This window comes from Chiloscyllium plagiosum, unplaced genomic scaffold, assembly GCF_037043375.1.
Source record: "Chiloscyllium plagiosum isolate Xiang-an unplaced genomic scaffold, Cpla_swu_hap1 HiC_scaffold_3, whole genome shotgun sequence".
Lineage (NCBI taxonomy): Eukaryota > Metazoa > Chordata > Chondrichthyes > Orectolobiformes > Hemiscylliidae > Chiloscyllium > Chiloscyllium plagiosum.
In genome coordinates, this window is record NW_028270141.1 from 61,299,360 (window position 1) to 61,316,681 (window position 17,322).

The 17,322-nt window shown below is 40.9% G+C and overlaps 1 pseudogene; it reads left to right on the forward strand.

The window, feature by feature from the left end:
- The first annotated feature begins 14,868 nt into the window (after window positions 1-14,868).
- LOC122548653 (large ribosomal subunit protein eL33 pseudogene) lies at window positions 14,869-15,272 on the forward strand (annotated as a pseudogene).
- Window positions 15,273-17,322: the final 2,050 nt, after the last annotated feature.

Sequence of the window (17,322 nt, forward strand, 5' to 3'; positions counted from 1 at the left end):
ATTTGATCCATAATTTTTATTTAGTTACCTGTGTTCACATTAATTGTGTTACTCAGGTAAGTTTAGAATTCCGAGTCCTGAATTTCCACAGGATCATCCCAGTTTCCAATGGCAAGCATGGCTGGCTAAACGGAATAAACTATCAACTTCTCACCTGAGATCCTCTGAGGAAATCACAGTTACATGTGCTATTTTACCCAACTGTGAAAAAAACAGGTGCTTACGTATGCAAAAAAGCCAAAATATATTTCAAATACTTTGGTTACACAAGGCCTCACTGGTGTCAAAGAGCCAGAGTGGTTGCATGAATTGATCATAGAGAGTGCAAAATATTGAGAGTATTCTGAGAGCAGGAACACTTTGATAAACATTGGCGAGTATGCATTGAATATTTCCTCATGGAAGGAGGTCCTGCTGCTAGAGACAAAAGCAGGTCCCAAGTCCATTTGACCAGTAAGAGGACCAGAAGCTCAGCTACCTTGATGGTGCCACACATAGGGGTCATTGCAGGTGAAAAGGATGAGAAGGAGAGAGTGTCTCCATGTTGATCCAACTTTGAAAGATGGGTAATGAATTTTATCAATGTGCAATGTGAGAGGTATATGAACATAATCTGATAGTGCACAGGGATGGTTGGAAAAAAGAGTGCATTGTAAATAGAGTGCAACATGTATGGGTTTGGTGAGAATGGGAATTTGGAGCAGAGAGAAAAGGCAGTATTGTTTTCTACCTCTGATTTTTGTAATGTTTACATAAACCTAACAAATAAGAAGTTAAAGTTTTCGTCTGGTACTTTAATGCTTTAGTGAAATGTTGTGCATAAAAAAAAAACATACAAATGTAAAAGGAGATATAAATAATCTGGTCTAAGGTATGGCAGAGTAAGTTGTGGTTCTAGGCTGCAGAATGATGTTGTAACTATTACACAGACTTGGTTGACAGAAGAACAAGATTGGCAGTTTAACATTCTGAGATTTAGATGTTTCAGACATGTTAGAGAGTAATGTAAAAGAGGTAGAGGATTGTGGTGCTCATTAGGGTAAATGTCACAACTGTACTGATGTAGGATACCTTGGAGGGATCATCCAGTGAGGCCATATGTGTACAGCTTAGGAACAAGAAGGGTGCAATCACTTTGTATGACAAGCCTCCCAACAGCTAGCAGGTGGCAGCGGAACAAATATGTGAACAGAGTATGGAAAAACGTGAAAACATCAGGGTTGTTATGGTGGGTAACTTTTAACTTGCCCTATACTGACAAGGATTCACTTAGTGCCCAGGGCTTGGCTGGAGGACAATTTGTCAGGCATGTGCAGGATACTTTTTTGAAACAATATATAAATAGTCTCACTAGAGAAGAGGCCACCTGTTACTGGGCAATGAGCTTGGCCAGGTGATTGAAATCTAAGTAAGGGAGCATTTCTGGAACAGTGACATAATTCTGTAAGTTTTAAGTTATTTATGGATAAAGTTAAAAGTGAAAGTACTAAACTGAGGAAAGGCTAATACCATAATATTAGGCAGGAACTGGGGAATGGAGACTGAGACAGCTGAGACATGTGAGAATCTTTTTAAAGGCCAGTTGATTAGAGTTCAGGATCAGCACGTGCCTTGAAAATGAGGGGTAAGGATGGAAAGATTCATGAACCTTGAAGGACAAGAGAAATTGAGAGCTTGGTCAGAAAGAAAAAGAAGGCATACAAATGGAGGCGACACGGTGGCTCAGAGGTTAGCACTGTTGCCTCACAGCACTAGGGACGTGGGTTCGATTCCTGTCTTGGGCGACTGCCTGTGTGGAGTTTGCATGTTCTCCCTTTGTCTGTGTGGATGAGTCAAGGGGATAGACAGATAAATGGGTTGGGGCTAGGGGGAAGGTAGCTGTGAGTGCAAAGGTAGATGACGATGGGGGTAATGGTAATTGGTCGGGGGGGGGTGAAGTGGATGGGTGGGAAGCAAGGTACATGCTGGTCCTGAATGCTAATCAACTGGCCTTTAAAAGATTTCTGATAAAACCCCACATGTCTGATGGGGTTTTATCCTCAAACAGCTGTCTTAGTCTTCATTCCCCAGTTCCTAATATTGTGATAGTTAGCCTTTTCTTCCCACCTATCCGCTCCACCCTCCACTCTGACCAATCACCATGACCCCCATCGTCATCTACCTTCACCCCAGCCCCACCCCCCCCCCTCCCATTTATCTGTCCACCCCCTGGGTCTCAAGCCTCATTCCTGATGAAGGGATGCTGCCTGACCTGGTGTGCTTTTCCAGCACCACACTCTCGACCCATGCCCTTCTAAATCTTTCCTATCCATGTATTTGTCTAAATATCCTTTAAGTGGTGTAAATGTACCTGCCTCTACAACTTCCACCAGCAGCTCATTCCATATGTGTCCTCTGTGTAAAAACATTGCCCCTCAGGTTCCCATTTATTCTTTCCCCTCTAACCTTAAAGTGATGCCCTCTGGTCCATGATTCGCCTACTCTTAGAAAAAGATTGAGTGTATTCACCTTATCCATGCCTCTTGTGATCTTATACACTTCTATGAGATATCCCCTCAAGAAAAAAGTCCTAGCTTGTCCAACCTCTTCCTGTAACTCAGACCTTTGAGTCCTTATAAATTTCTTCTGCAGTCTTTCCAGTTTAATAACATCCTTCCTATAGCAAGGTGACCAAAACTGAACACAGTACTCCAAGTGTGGCTTCATCAAGGTCTTGTACAACTGCAACATAACTTCCCAGCTTCTATATTCTGGATTGGTGGTGCTGGAAGAGCACAGCAGTTCAGGCAGCATCCGAGGAGCAGTAAAATCGACGTTTCGGGCAAAAGCCCATCATCAGGAATAAAGGCAGAGAGCCTGAAGCATGGAGAGATAAGTTAGAGGAGGGTGGGGGTGAGGAGAAAGTAGCAGAGAGTACAATAGGTGAGTGGGGGAGGGGATGAAGGTGATAGGTCGGGGCGGGGGGAGGGTGGAGTGGATAGATGGAAAAGAAGATAGGCATGTAGGACAAGTCATGGGGACAGTGCTGAGCTGGAAGTTTGGAACTAGGGTGAGGTGGGGGAAGGGGAAATTAGGAAACTGTTGAAGTCCACATTGATGCCCTGGGGTTGAAGTATTCCGAGGCGGAAGATGAGGCGTTCTTCCTCCAGGCGTCTGGTGGTGAGGGAGGGACGGTGAAGGAGGCCAAGGACCTCCATGTTTTTTCCCAGTTTCTATACTCAATATCCTAACAGATGAAGGCCAGTGTACCAAAAGCTTCCTTCACTGCACTGTCTACCTGCGACTCCACTTTCGGAGAATCAAGTACTTGAACTCCAAGGTCCCTCTTTTCCACTACACTCCTTAAGGCCCTACCATTCACCCCGAAACTCCTACCTTGATTTGATTTTCCAAAATGCAAGACCTCACACTTATCTATATTAATTTCCATTTGCTTTATCTAGACCCATTTTCCCAGTTGATCAAGGTCCTGCTGCAAATTCTGAGAACCTTCCTCACTGTCCACAATATCACCTATTTTAGTGTCTTCTGCAAACGTACTAATCATGCCTTGTACATTCTCATCCAAATCATTGATATAGATAACAAACAACAATGGGCCTAGCACTGACCCCTGAGGCACTCCACTAGTCACAGGCCTCCAGTTCGACAAACATTTTTCCACTATTACCCTCTGCTTTCTACCATCAAGCCAATTGTGTATCCAATTTGCCAGCTTCACTTTGGATTCCATGCAATCTAATCTTCCAGAACAGCTGACCATGTGGAACTTTATCAAAGGCCTTACTGAAATCCATGTAGACTATATCTACCACCCTACCTACATCAATCTTCCTGGTCAATTCATCAAAGAAATCTAACACAGTTGTGAGACATGATCTCCCATGCACGAAGTGTGCTGACTGCTGTTCTAAAAATGCCTTTGGCAAACAGGATTAAGGAAAGACCCATGGCATTTTATACACATATAAGGAGTAGAAGGGTAGTCGGGAAAGGGTAGATTCACTCAAGGACAAAGGATAGAATTTATGTGTGGAGCTTGAGGAAGTGGATGAGGTTTTTAATGAATACTTTGCATCAGAATTCATAAAGGAGAAGGATTTGGTGGGTGGTGAAACTTGGGGGGATATGTTAATATTTTGGGACATGTCAATATAAAAAAGGAGATGGGGTATTTTAAAAAGCATTAAGGTAGACAAGTCTCTAGGACTTGATGGGATCCATCCCAGAATGCTGAGGGAGAGAGGTGAGGAACTTGCTGGGGCCTTGTATGGAATCTTTGTATCCTCTTTAGTCAAAGGAGAGGTTCCAGAGGACTCAAGAATAGCTAACTTTGTTTCTTTTTTTTATGAGGGACAACTGGGATAATCTAGGAAATTTCAGGCCAGTGAGTCTTACGGCAGGGTAAAGAAATTACTGGATACGATTCTTAGGGATAAGATTTACTCACATTTGGAGCTTGATTGAGTATTTGAGGAAATAATAAAGAAGTTTGATGAGGATGTTATCTATATGGACTTTAGCAAGGTCTTTGACAAAGTCCCTCATGGTAGGCTAATACAAAAGGTGAAGTCATATGGGATACATGGTGAGCTAGTAAGGTGAATACAGAACTGATTTAGTCATAGAAGACAGAGACTAATGGAGGAAGGATGTTTTTCTGAGTGGAGATTTGTGACCAGTGGTGTTTCACAGGAATCAGTGCTGGGACTCATTTTGTCTGTATTATGTATAAATGATTTGAAGGACAATATAGGTGGCTTGAATAGTAAGTTTGCAACTGACACAAAGATTGGGGGAGCTACAGGTAATGTAGAGGATTGTCAGAGGATACAGCAGCACATAATAAGCTAGAGATTTGAGCTGAGAAATGACAGATGGAATTTATCACAGAATAGAATCCCTACAGTGTGGTAGCAAGTCCACACCAACCCTCTGAAGAGTATCCCACACAAACCCATTCCCCATTACTCTATATTACCCTAATTAATGCACCTAACCTACACATCCCTGAACACTATGGGTAATTTAGCATGGCTAAACTGAACATCTTTGGACTGTGGAACGAAACCAGAGCACCTAGAGGAAACACATGCAGATACAGAGAAAATATGCAAACTCCACACAAACAGTCGCCCGAGGCTAGACTCAAACTCGGGTCCCTGGTGTTGTGAGGCAACAATACTAACCACTGAGCCCCTGTGCCACCCCAGACAAATGCAGACTAATGCATTTGGAGGATTTAATTCAGGAGAGAAGTACTCAGGAAATTACAGAACCAGTAGCATCAACATACCAGAGATTTAGGTGGGCTGTTCCCTGAAAGCGGCAGCACAAGTGGATAAGATTGTCAAGAAGGAATGTAGCATCCTTGCCTTCATCAGTCAGGGCATAGAGTATCAATATTAGCATTCAGTTGCAATTGTATAGAACTTTGGTTAGGCCACATTTGAAATATTGTGCGAAGTTCTGTTCACCAAACTACAGGAAAAATGCAGAGGCTTTGGTAAGAGCACAGAAAGTCTTTACCATGATGGTTTGGAGGTTATTAGCTATGAAAACAAATTGGACAAATTCAGTTTGTTTCCAATTGAACATTGAAGGATGAGGAAAAACCAGACAGAAGTTTACAAGATTTTGAGAAGCATGGACAGAATGGATAGTCGGAGTCTTTTCCTTGAGGCAGTAATGTCAATTACTTGGGAATCTAGATTTAAGAGGGTAAGCTTAAAGAGTGAGTGGCAGGTTTTTTTTCTTTCCCTTGCACATGAGATGGCCAAAATAGGATGAAATAGAACAGATCCACAGATGGCTAGGCATCTACACTTCCTGGCCTTATAAGAGATCAAAAATCTTTCTATCCCAGCCCAGATCAACCCATCAGTGTCCCTAGTCTTACCTGCAGTGGTAGCATCACAGTAATGTCAGTGAAATGCTAACACTGGGAGCCAGAGTTCAAATTTCAACACAGCAGATAGCAACATTCAAATTAATTAATTAGCAAATTCAATTGTAAGAAACCAAGTCTACTGCCTTTACCTAGTTATGTCTGCAGGTGAGTAGGGACCTCAGCAATATGGTTGACTTTCAAATACCAGCAGAAGCAGCCTAGCAAGCAACTCAACTTATTGCTCTCTGATGTTTTTCTTTTGCAACAAATTCTGGTCTTACCAAGAATGTCCACATGCTGTAAAAGGAATATTTTAAAAAATACATAACCCTCTGGGATACAAAATTCCAAAGACCCATGTCCTTTTAGTGAAGAAATTTTGTCTTATCCATCCTAATTTATCATGGTGGCTCAGTGGTTAGCACTACAGCCTCACAGCACCAGGGTCCCAGGTTCAATTCCAGCCTCAGGTGACTGTCTGTGTGGAGTTTGTACATTCTCCCTATGTCTGCGTCAGTTTCCTGCGTGTGCTCCAGTTGCCTCCCAGAGTCCAAAGATGTGCAGGTTAGGTGAATTGGCCATGCTAAATTACCCATAGCGTTAGATGCATTAGTCAGAGGGAAGTAAGTCTGGGTGGGTTACTCTTTGGAGGGTTGGTGAGGACTTGTTGGGCCAAAGGGTCTGTTTCCACAGTGGGGTAATCTAATCTAATCTCTTTGTCCTGCAACTTGACATTGTATTCTAAATTCCCAGTAAAGGAAGGTTGGAGGCCTCTGACCAGTGGTGTTTCACAGAGATCGATGCTGGGACCTCTATTGTTTATCATTTGTATAAACGATTTAGATAAAAATTTAGGAAGAATGGTCAATAAGTTTGCAGATGACATCAAAATTGTTGATATAGAAGACAGTAAAGAAGGTTATCTAAGATTACAAAGTGATCATAATCAATTGGGCCAATGGGCTAAGTAGTGGTAGATGGAATTTAATTTGGATAAATGTGAGGTATAGTATTTTGGTAAACAAATAAGGGCAGGATTTATACAGTTAATGATAGGGCCCTGGTAGAATTGTCAAACAGAGAGACCTAGAGGTTCAGGTACATAGTTCTTTAAACGTTGGATGGGCAGGGTGGTTAAGACAGTGTTTAGCATGCTTACCTTACTGTTCAGATCACTGAGTATTAGAATTAGCTTTATTGTTACATGTTCTCACATGAGTGTTCTGAAATATTTAGAAATTGCCATTTATGGGGCCATCTTAAGTACAAAGGCAACTAGGTACAGATTCTTAAGTACATTCTTAGGAAATAATTAGAAAAATTAAGAATTAAAAAGTCCAGCATGACCAACATTTACATGCCATCTTAGATACAAAAGTACAAAATCATAGGAATAAATTAGAAAAAAATAACAAAATAAAATGTTGAGAATAACAGTCCTTCCAACCCAGTCCGCACCAGCACCATAGATGCACCAGACCTGCTGAGCTTTTCCAGCAATTGATAATTTTATCTCTGATTTACAGCATCAGCAGTTCTTTCAGTTTTTATCTAGAATCACATCTCCTCTCACTGGGCTTGTCATATATTGATTTTTTAAAAATTTCCTGAACACAGCGCCTGAAGCTTTACCTTCAATACTCCTTATATTGTTCGAAACCCAGTTGATACTGAGATTGTTAAAGTCTCTTCCTATTATTGCCTTCTTATTCCTACAAGTAGAATCTTATCTATATGTATGTTTTCCTATCTCCCTTCTCCTATTTGATGGTCTATAGTATACTCCTAGTAGTGTGACAATCCTTTTTATTCCTAAATTGAACCCATGCAGCCTCATTTGTTAACCCATTTAATATACTGGGACCTCTCTCCATATTATCGTCAGCCACTCAATCCTTAGAGACAAAAAAAAACTACAGATGTTGGAATCCAAAGTAGACAAACAGGAGGCTAGAAGAACACAACTAGCCAGGCAGCACCAGGAGGTGAAGAAGTGAACATTTTGGGTATTAACCCTTCTTCAATCCTATTCATACCCGAAACGTTGACTTCTCCACCTTCTGATGCTGTCTGGATTGCTGTGTTCTTCTAGCCTCCTGGTTGTCTAGCCACACTATCCTGCCTGAAAACTCTATATCCAGGGGTAATGAGCTGCCAATTCTGCTCCTTCTTTAGCAAAGTTCCATTATAGCATGCTGCCCTTTTTCCATCAGTGCTGTTAAATCATCTGCTATACTTGTAATACTCCTTACATTGAAACATGGTCAGAAACTCTTATGGGATATATTTTCCTCTGTGTCTGAATCCCAATGTCTGTTACTATGAGAATGCAAATTAACACGATTTACTTGGATATACATGGCCAAACAAAATAGTTAAGTGTGGTTATTATGGTACTGATGTGTAACACAAAAGTATAATGTTAACAGTCTAAACTTGTGTGGAAAACACAAAATAAAGTTCCTTACTTTATCTAAATTCTTACCATCACTTAAAACTGGTTGTTAAGAAACAAAATTTGTCCCAAGTACTCTCCTACTGGGGTCACTAGTTGCAGGTGATATTAAGCAGTGAGCACTTTTCCCCAGATTTGTTCATTCCTCCATCTGATGGATGTAGTAAAATAACTACAAACATCCTGATGGAGAGGCAATGCAGTGTAGAAGCAATGTTATCAGGCAGGAAACAGAGCTTTGTCCACATCCGCCAACTTCAGAATCAAATTCCCAAATTCAGGAAAACAGTCAATGGCCGCGATTAGTCAATTGCATTCCTTTTTATTCTAAATCAGTTAAACAGATTTTAGTTCAACTTAGTTCAGTAATCAGACTTTAAATTACAATGTAACTTCTACTTCACAAATCTATATGAATTAAGAAGAGATAATTTTCTGGATTTATATAATTACTAGTAGCTTCATCACCATTTACAACGCAGTTGTGAATCTGCCAAAAACATTATTTTATCTGTTTAAGTGTCAGTATTTCATGAAATACAGATTTAAGGTTTGGTGCTAAGCTGAAATAGGAAAGAACTATACATACGGTTCTATAATAAATTAGGACATTCATATCTTTTAATCATAGATTTTTGAATATTTAAGATATTTCTGCTTTAAAGACATTTTCACATTTTGTTTCCTTATATTTAGGCACACCTTCCAAGCTCACAACTGTTACCACCTAGGTGGACAATAGCAGCAGGTGGACAATACATGGCAACACCACCCCTCTAAGCGTCTTCTCACCCTGACTTGGAACTATATCACCATTCCTTCGCTATTGTTGAGTGTAAATCCTGGAATTCCCTCCCTAACTGAATTGTGGGTACAGTGGCACAAAATTAAGTATCTATTCTTGACCAAATGTAGTTTTACTTGTTACTATCAAGCGATATACCATCTTCTTATCTAGGCAAAGTGCCTCTTCTGTAGATCTTCTACAATGTAATATCCTCTACTACTAATCAATACAGCCATAGAGTGATACAGCACAGAAACAGACCCTTTGGACCAACTCATCCATGCCAATCAGCTCTCCTAAATTGAACTAGTCCTATTTGCCTGTGTTGGGCCCATATCACTCTAAACCTTTCCTATCCATGTACCTGTCCAAATGTCTTTTGAATGTTATAATTGTACCCACCTCTACCACTTCCTCTGGCAGCTGTTCCATCTATGTATTACCCTCTGTTTGAAACACTGCCTCTGAAGTCCATTTTAAATCTGTCCTCTCTCACCTTAAACCTATACCCTCTAGTTTTGAACTCCCCTATCCTATGGAAAAGACTTACCGATATCCCTCATGATTTTATAAAGTCCCCTCAGCCTCCTGCACTCCAATGAAAATGTATCCAGTCTCTCCTTAACCTTCGAGTCATAGTAAATCCAGCTTAAAAACATCTTTCCTGCAGCAGGACCACCAGAATTGTGTGCAGGACTCCAAATGTAACCTTATTAATGCCTTGTACAGCCATAACATGATATCCCAACTCCTGTATCCAGTGCTGTGACTGATGAAGGCAAGCATACCAAATGCCTTCTTCACAACCATGTCTACCTGTGACACTACTTTCAAGAAACTATGTACCTGCACTCTGGGGTCTCTCTGTTTGACAACCCTCCCCAGGGCTGCACCATTAACAGTGTGTGGTGCCCTGGTTTGTCTTGCCAAAATCCAACACCTTGGACTTATCTGCATTAAACTCCAGCTGCTGTTCCTAGGTCCACTGGCCTATTTGATAAAGATCCCATTGTGCTCTGAGGTAAACTTCTTCACTGTCCACTATACCATCAATTCTGGTGTAATCCACAAAGTTACTAATCATGCCTTTCTATATTCTCATCCAAATTGTTTATACAAATGACAAACAACGGTGGATCCAGCACTGATCCTTGTGGAACATTGCAGGTAACAGGCCTCCAGTCCAAAAATCAACCCTCTACCACCAATCTCTGTCTTCTACCATCAAGACAATTTTATATCCAATTGGCTCACTCTCCCTGGATCCCAGGTGATCTAACCTTACTACCCAGTCTACCATGCAGAACCTTGTCAAAGGCCTTGCTAAAGTCCATGAAGAGACGATAAAGTGTGGCGCTGGAAAGGACATCAGGTCAGGCAGCATCTGAAGAGTAAGACAGTCAACATTTTGGGCTTAACCATTCATCAGTACTGGATGAAGGGTTAAGCTCGAAATGTTGACTGTCTTACTCCTCAGATGCTGCCTGACCTGCTGTGTCATTTCCAGTGCCACACTTTATCAACTCTGATTTTGCCCGCATCTGCAGTCCCCACTATCTCAAAGTCCATGTAAACAACATCTATATTCTGTCTTCATCTATCTTCTTGGTCACCTCTTCAAAAAACTCAAGTTTGTGAGACACAGTTATCCATGCCCAAAGTTCTGCTGACTATGCCTAATCAATTCCTAGTCTACATGTCTTTCCAAATGCATGTAGATCCAGTCTCTCAGAGTCCCCTTCAAATACTTACCCACTACTTATGTCAGGGTTATCAGTCTGTAGTTCCCAGGCTTTTCCTTGCAGCCTTTCTTAAATGACACAACATTAGCCATCTTCCGTTCTTCCAGTAACTTACCCGTGGCTGTCAATAATATAAATACCACTGCTAGGAGTCCCACAATTTATTTCCTAGCTTCTCATAATGTTGTGGGGATTTAACGACCTTTATGTGTTTTATGACCTCTAGCACCTATAATACGGACTCTCTAAGATGTCACTATTTATTTCCCAATGTTCCCAGCTTCTGTGTCTTTTTCCACATGAAATACTATTGTGAAATATTTGCTTAGTATTGGATCATAACAAGGCAGAGACAAAGGAGGGTTGGTGGCAATGAACTATGTCAAACAACACTTAGTCAATACCACAAATTGAGAGACATGCCACCAATAGTCATCTAGGAAAACACACATGATTGCAGTGGTTGGATCTGACCTGCATCACAAGGGGAAGAAATTCGACAGACCCAGAAGAAAAGAAAGAATGATTCAAGTGAATTTATCACTTTAAGAGTATTACCATTTTAGAATAGTCATTATTTGGAGATACGAAAGGCTACGACAACGGATGAATGGGCACCGCACAACAATCAACAGACAGGAGGGTTTCCTCCCAGTTGGGGAACACTTCCGTGGTCCAGGACATTCAGCCTTGGACCTTCGGGTGACCATCCTCCAAGGTGGACTTCGGGACAGGCAGCAGAAGAAAGTGGCCGAGCAGAGGTTGATAGCTGCATTCAGTACCCATAGGGAGGGCCTCAACCGGGACCTTGGGTTCATTTCACATTACAGGTGATCACCATTGCACTACACACACACACAGATATTTCTACACCCACACACACACACTCTCACATACACACGGACACAGGTACACATAGGCGCGCACACAGACACCCACACACACCCTTAAAGACACACTCCCACACTCACACATGCACCCCCTCACACACTTAAGACACTCTGCACTCACTACACACGCATACACACACACACACACTTTCGCACACTCACAACCCCCACCCCAGACAGACACACACACACAGACAGATAAAGACCCACATGCACACATATATTTTGTGTGGTGAATTTGTACTTGCAGAGTTACATTGCACTTTGCTCAAAAACTTCATACATTCATGTAGAACTCTGAGCTCAAAAACTGCATGAATTTATGTAAAACTCTGTTATCTCACTTTTTAGATTAGAATCAATCTAAACATCAGGTCATAGACAGAGAACACAGGGGGCTAACACCTTCAACATATTGTCTAGCTATCACCATTGTTAACAGCTAACCCGAGAATGCAACTTTTAAAAAAAGGGTTTTGTGATTTACACATGAAAGAAGTGAAACTATCACTGTATTCTAACAGATGAAAGGCTTAACAGACAATCAATTTTTCAATGTATAATTTTTGCTATAAATTCTGTGTTACAATCGAGCCCTCCACAATCACCTGATGAAGGAGCGTCGCTCCGAAAGCTAGTGTGCTTCCAATTAAATCTGTTGGACTATAACCTGGTGTTGTGTGATTTTTAACATTTTAGAATACACAATTAGTCAGCAATTGAAATTGAAAATCACTAACAGTGAGTCTGTAGTTGTGCAAGCAGCAAAAAGGCAAGCTTAGCATTGCAAGTGCTTTATACAGAAACTGTAAGAAGCACTGGGGCAAATATGTGAGCTAGTAAGAGAGAAAAGTCACTGACACTTTGACATTACAGAGAGTCAAATGAAGAAGGCTTTGCAAAAAGCATCTAACTCCAGGAGCTGTAAAAGATAGTTCTCATCTTCTACAATGAAGTTAGCTGCCATCAACAGTTGTCAAAGCAAGGCATGGCTGCAAGGAAGAGTGAAAGAGCCAGAATAAGATTAAACACTTCATTTTGAAGAAATAGAGAAGATTTAATATTTTCTAGCAGATTCAAGGTCAAAAATGTATCACATAACACACAGGATTGGACTTCACAGAAGCCACAGTTCGTAATATACTGCATTGCCTCAAAATAAAACACGAAGTACAAATGTGGCATGCAATGACAGAGGTACAGGTCAGAAGGAGATTACACACAGAAAGACGTTAATATGACAGGGCAGTCACTTTTAGAAAAGCTAATCAAGGCACTTATGGGGCAAATTGGTGATTTCCAACAATCCAGGATTCACATTGTCTTTGTCAATGGGCATCGTATTAAATTTAAGCTTGATACCAATTCTAAAATCACGATCCTATCAGACCAATTCCCATGGCTGAATAAACAGAAGCAGCGGTATGTAGAGATGAGACTATGTGGTGCATGTGGAATAACTGTCAACAGCAGAGAAATAATACCAGTTCCACTATAACACAGGCAGTATAGGACAGCTGGAAAATTTTTAAGTCGTTCCTAATCAACATGTAGATGGGTGGTTTACTAAGTTTGCAGACAATACCAAGCTCAGTGGAGTTGTGGATGGTGTAGGAGGTTATCAAAGGATACAATGCAGAATATACATCAGTTACAGATATGGGCAGAAAAATGTCAGATGGAGTTTAATCCAGGGAAGTGTGAGGTGCTGCATTTTAGAAGATCAAACGTTAAGGAAAAGTGTACATTTAATGGCAGGACCTTGACAGCATTAATTATAGAGGGATCTTGGGATTCAAGTCCATAGCTCCCTGAAAGTGACCACTCAAGTCGATAGGGTGGAGATTCAAAGGAGATTGGAAGGGCAAGTTTTTTACACAGAGAGTGGTTGGAGTCTGAAACGTGCTGCCGGGATTGCGGTGGAAGCAAATATGATAGGAGCGTTTAAAGGACTTTTAGATGGGCATGTGAATTTGTAAGGTATGGAGGAATATGGACCAAAAGCAGGAAGAACAGCTTAGTTTAATTTAACATCATGCTTGGCACAACTTCATGGGCTGAAGGGCTTGTTCACATGCTGCACAGTTCTATGTTCTGCGATCCCTACCTCTGAGCCGAAAGACCTGGGTTCAAATCCCACCTGCTTGAAAGGTATTATAACATGTATGAACATGTTTATTAAAAAATATCTCAACACACCTCACTTTTGAGATAGCATACTGTTTGGTCCTCAACATTTTCAAGATGTCAGAAGGAGTCCCACAATTACAAGAGAAAAACTGGTCCAGAAACCATCACTTGCTGCCTACCACTTTCCTAATACCTCACACAATCTGATTGTTTGGTGACACTCTATGATGGGACCTTCCTCTGAGAAGGGGAGGAAACCTTGCCTTAAAACAATTAACCTTGTTTCCTCTTTAAGCTGTGAGGCAGCCATCAGAAATATGGATGGATTCCCATGAACTATTAGCTAGAATTGGGGTCTGATGAAACCCCATAAACTCAGTCTATCTCTGACTCTTTATGCTGCTTTGGCAAAATTCCCTGCTGATAACACATGCTCAGAAAAATAACAAATTTACCTTTCAACTTTGGGGTCTCGGTTGCAATTGTTCCAATTGGAAGGGTTGAAATGATCAAGGACTATTCATAAAGCAGAGCTTGAATTTTCTACAGAATTGTACCTCTAGCCTAGTTCTGCAAATATGCATGGTATTCTGTTGATTTTAAAGTTAAAGATTTCCATTTTTAACCTGGGAGCAAACATCTTAAAAACTTGAATCCATCCTTAGGAAGAGACAGATATCATAGTCCACACAACGGTAACTCACCTGATACTACCTACCTCTAAAAATGTATCTGATGGGCAGATATTTTAATCCCGTTGAAGATCAATGTTTTTGACTGCTCAGCCTTATCAGCATGGTAATATGGCACTTTGTAGGACGATGACATTACATTTCAATAATCAGCAACAATGTTTCTCTGTATGTAAAATTATCAATGCGTTTAATTTCTTTGTACCAAGTGATACATTGAAACATTGCTGGAACGACAAGTGACAGTGCCCCGTTTGCTCAAGCCAACATTTACATCTTGGAATGAGGTCAGGCGATCCAGCTGCTGCAGGCATTCTCACAATATCTTGAAGATTGCGGTGCAAAGCCATGTATACAGGCTATAAATGAAGCCTTCAAAACCCAGAGAGAGCACACTGCCCTACTGAAGATTGAGGATGCTTATTGCCACAAAGAAACAGAATTTCACCTGGGTAAGAGATATGCTTATGTCTACAAAGCAAAGAACAACACTGTGACTCCTGGTGGTAAAGCAAACAAAGCTTGTGTTATTTGGGGTAAAGTGACCCATCCTCATGGACACAGTGGCATAGTACATGCAAATTTCAGCTGTAACTTGCCCACTAAAGCTATTGGGCACCAGGATTTGTATGATGCTGTACCCATCATTGATCGAAAGCCTAAAACAGAATTCCTGGCCTCTGTAGGTAAGGAATTACACCTTTTTCAGTTTTAACTGTTCCTGCTCACACATGCTTAATGTATCACCTTGGAGGTGTGTACATAAATTAACAATATGTAGTAAAATGATTTATAAGGAAACATCTACATTAAGCTTTCTGTGGAAACTGGAAACGATCTGTCGAGAATTTTTGGATCCTACTGGTATTTTACAGAAGACATGATTATGATTGGGCCGAAATTGAATTATATTGGATCCAGTGAAGTCATGATAGAGTGAAGAAGAATTCAGTGCAGGAGATTTATGAATCGCAAATCTCGTCTTGTTAAGCCCTAGCTGGAAGCTTCCATGTAATAGACATTGTAGCTCATATGGGAGTAGATCCCAGTGATCTTGGTGAAGTTTTGAGTTTTCTCTGTCCAGCCAAATCAGCCTAGACATTAAGGAGTGCTGCAAAAATTGGCAAAATAGTGTCTATTGGCCACACATCCAGGAGATGAACTGTTATATTCTATCTGCTATGTGCCAGAAGCTGCAAAGTATATTGCACAACTCCAATCATGTGTTTTGCTCATAGGCATTTTTCCTTTGAATGTTAGGGCCTCAGAACAGAATTCTTGTCATTTGCGGGTAAGGAATCCTGAGGAATGGGGATTTCTATTACACCTTTTCCAGATTTCACTGTTGCTTAATGTATGAAACACCCTCAAACTGATATTTTAACATCCTCGCAAGTCTTATCTCTGCATATGAGGGTATGATGTAGTAATGCATTGTCAGCTAAAGTGATTCTATGAACTGATCCTTCAAGGAAGTCAGAAATGTTTCATGTGTTGTACCTGAGAATATATAAAGAAGCAATGGTTGAAAGAGGGGCTCAGATGACTGTCCAGAACAGGCAGCTGACTGACTATAGCAAGTGGTTCTTAGCTTGTATGGAGTTATATCTACTTAGGACAAGAGCTACTATCATTTGCTTTATACAGGGATATGTTCTCTAGTTTTACTATCTCAAACCTCCTAAGAACATAAATACTCAGTGGCCTTTTCATTATATTAGTAAATTTAAGTATTCCCAATAAGCCTCCTCCAATTACAAATCTCTCCCTCTTATAATCTTACTGCAGTTCTCATAATCTTACTGTAGTTGCAATATTGTGCAAGTTAACTAATGCTGCCATACAATTTGACTCCTACAGGAGAGTGAAGGTGTTTGAAAGGGAGTAGAAGAGATCTTTTGAAAAAGACTTCTAAAGGACATTACTTCTCTGCAATGAAGGAGAAATGTGCGGTGAAAGATATGGAAAAGGTGCACAGATCTTTCAAGGGAAGTTGAAAGATGCTGCAGGAAACTAATGAGGAAAAGGTTCTGAAACATGGCTCGGCAAGTAAGATCTCTGGGCATTCATGCAAGTGCTATGCACTGTGCTGCTCGTTCAAATGTTTGTGCCAGCCACTATCATGTGCTTGCAATTGTTCTGTGAAATGCCTGGGATTCTTATCAATTGAGATTCCATTCCATCAATGATCAGGTGGTCTGTAACTACCACGACATACAAATCTGTGCAAGATTCTCATGGAAACAGTCTGAGGCTTTCACCTTCCACTAGTCATGTCCTCCAGGGATATTCACACTTTGAAGCAGAATTGCTTTGGAGGACAAATGAGATGGAGACAAGGGATACCCTCTGAAGATGTGGCTCATATGAACAGCATGAAGAGAGCAAACAGTGATTCTCAGAAACCAGAACGATCAGGCTTGAACCTGTACATATTATGTTGTACAGCATTGGGCCCTGGAGTTCTACAAGGAAGTCAAGATTAGAGTAGTGTTGGAAAAGCACAGCAGGTCAGGCAGCATCTGAGGAGCAGGAAAATCAATGTTTTAGGCAAAAGCCCTTCATCAGGAAGGGCTTTTGCCCGAAACGTTGATTTTCCTGCTCCTTGGATGCTGCCTGACCTGCTGTTCTTTTCCAGCACTACTCTAATCTTGACTCTAATCTCCAAGATCTGCAATAGCCACTTTCGCCTCATTGATTTCTACAAGTAAGTGTTGAGTGCTCTGCTTTCTTGGA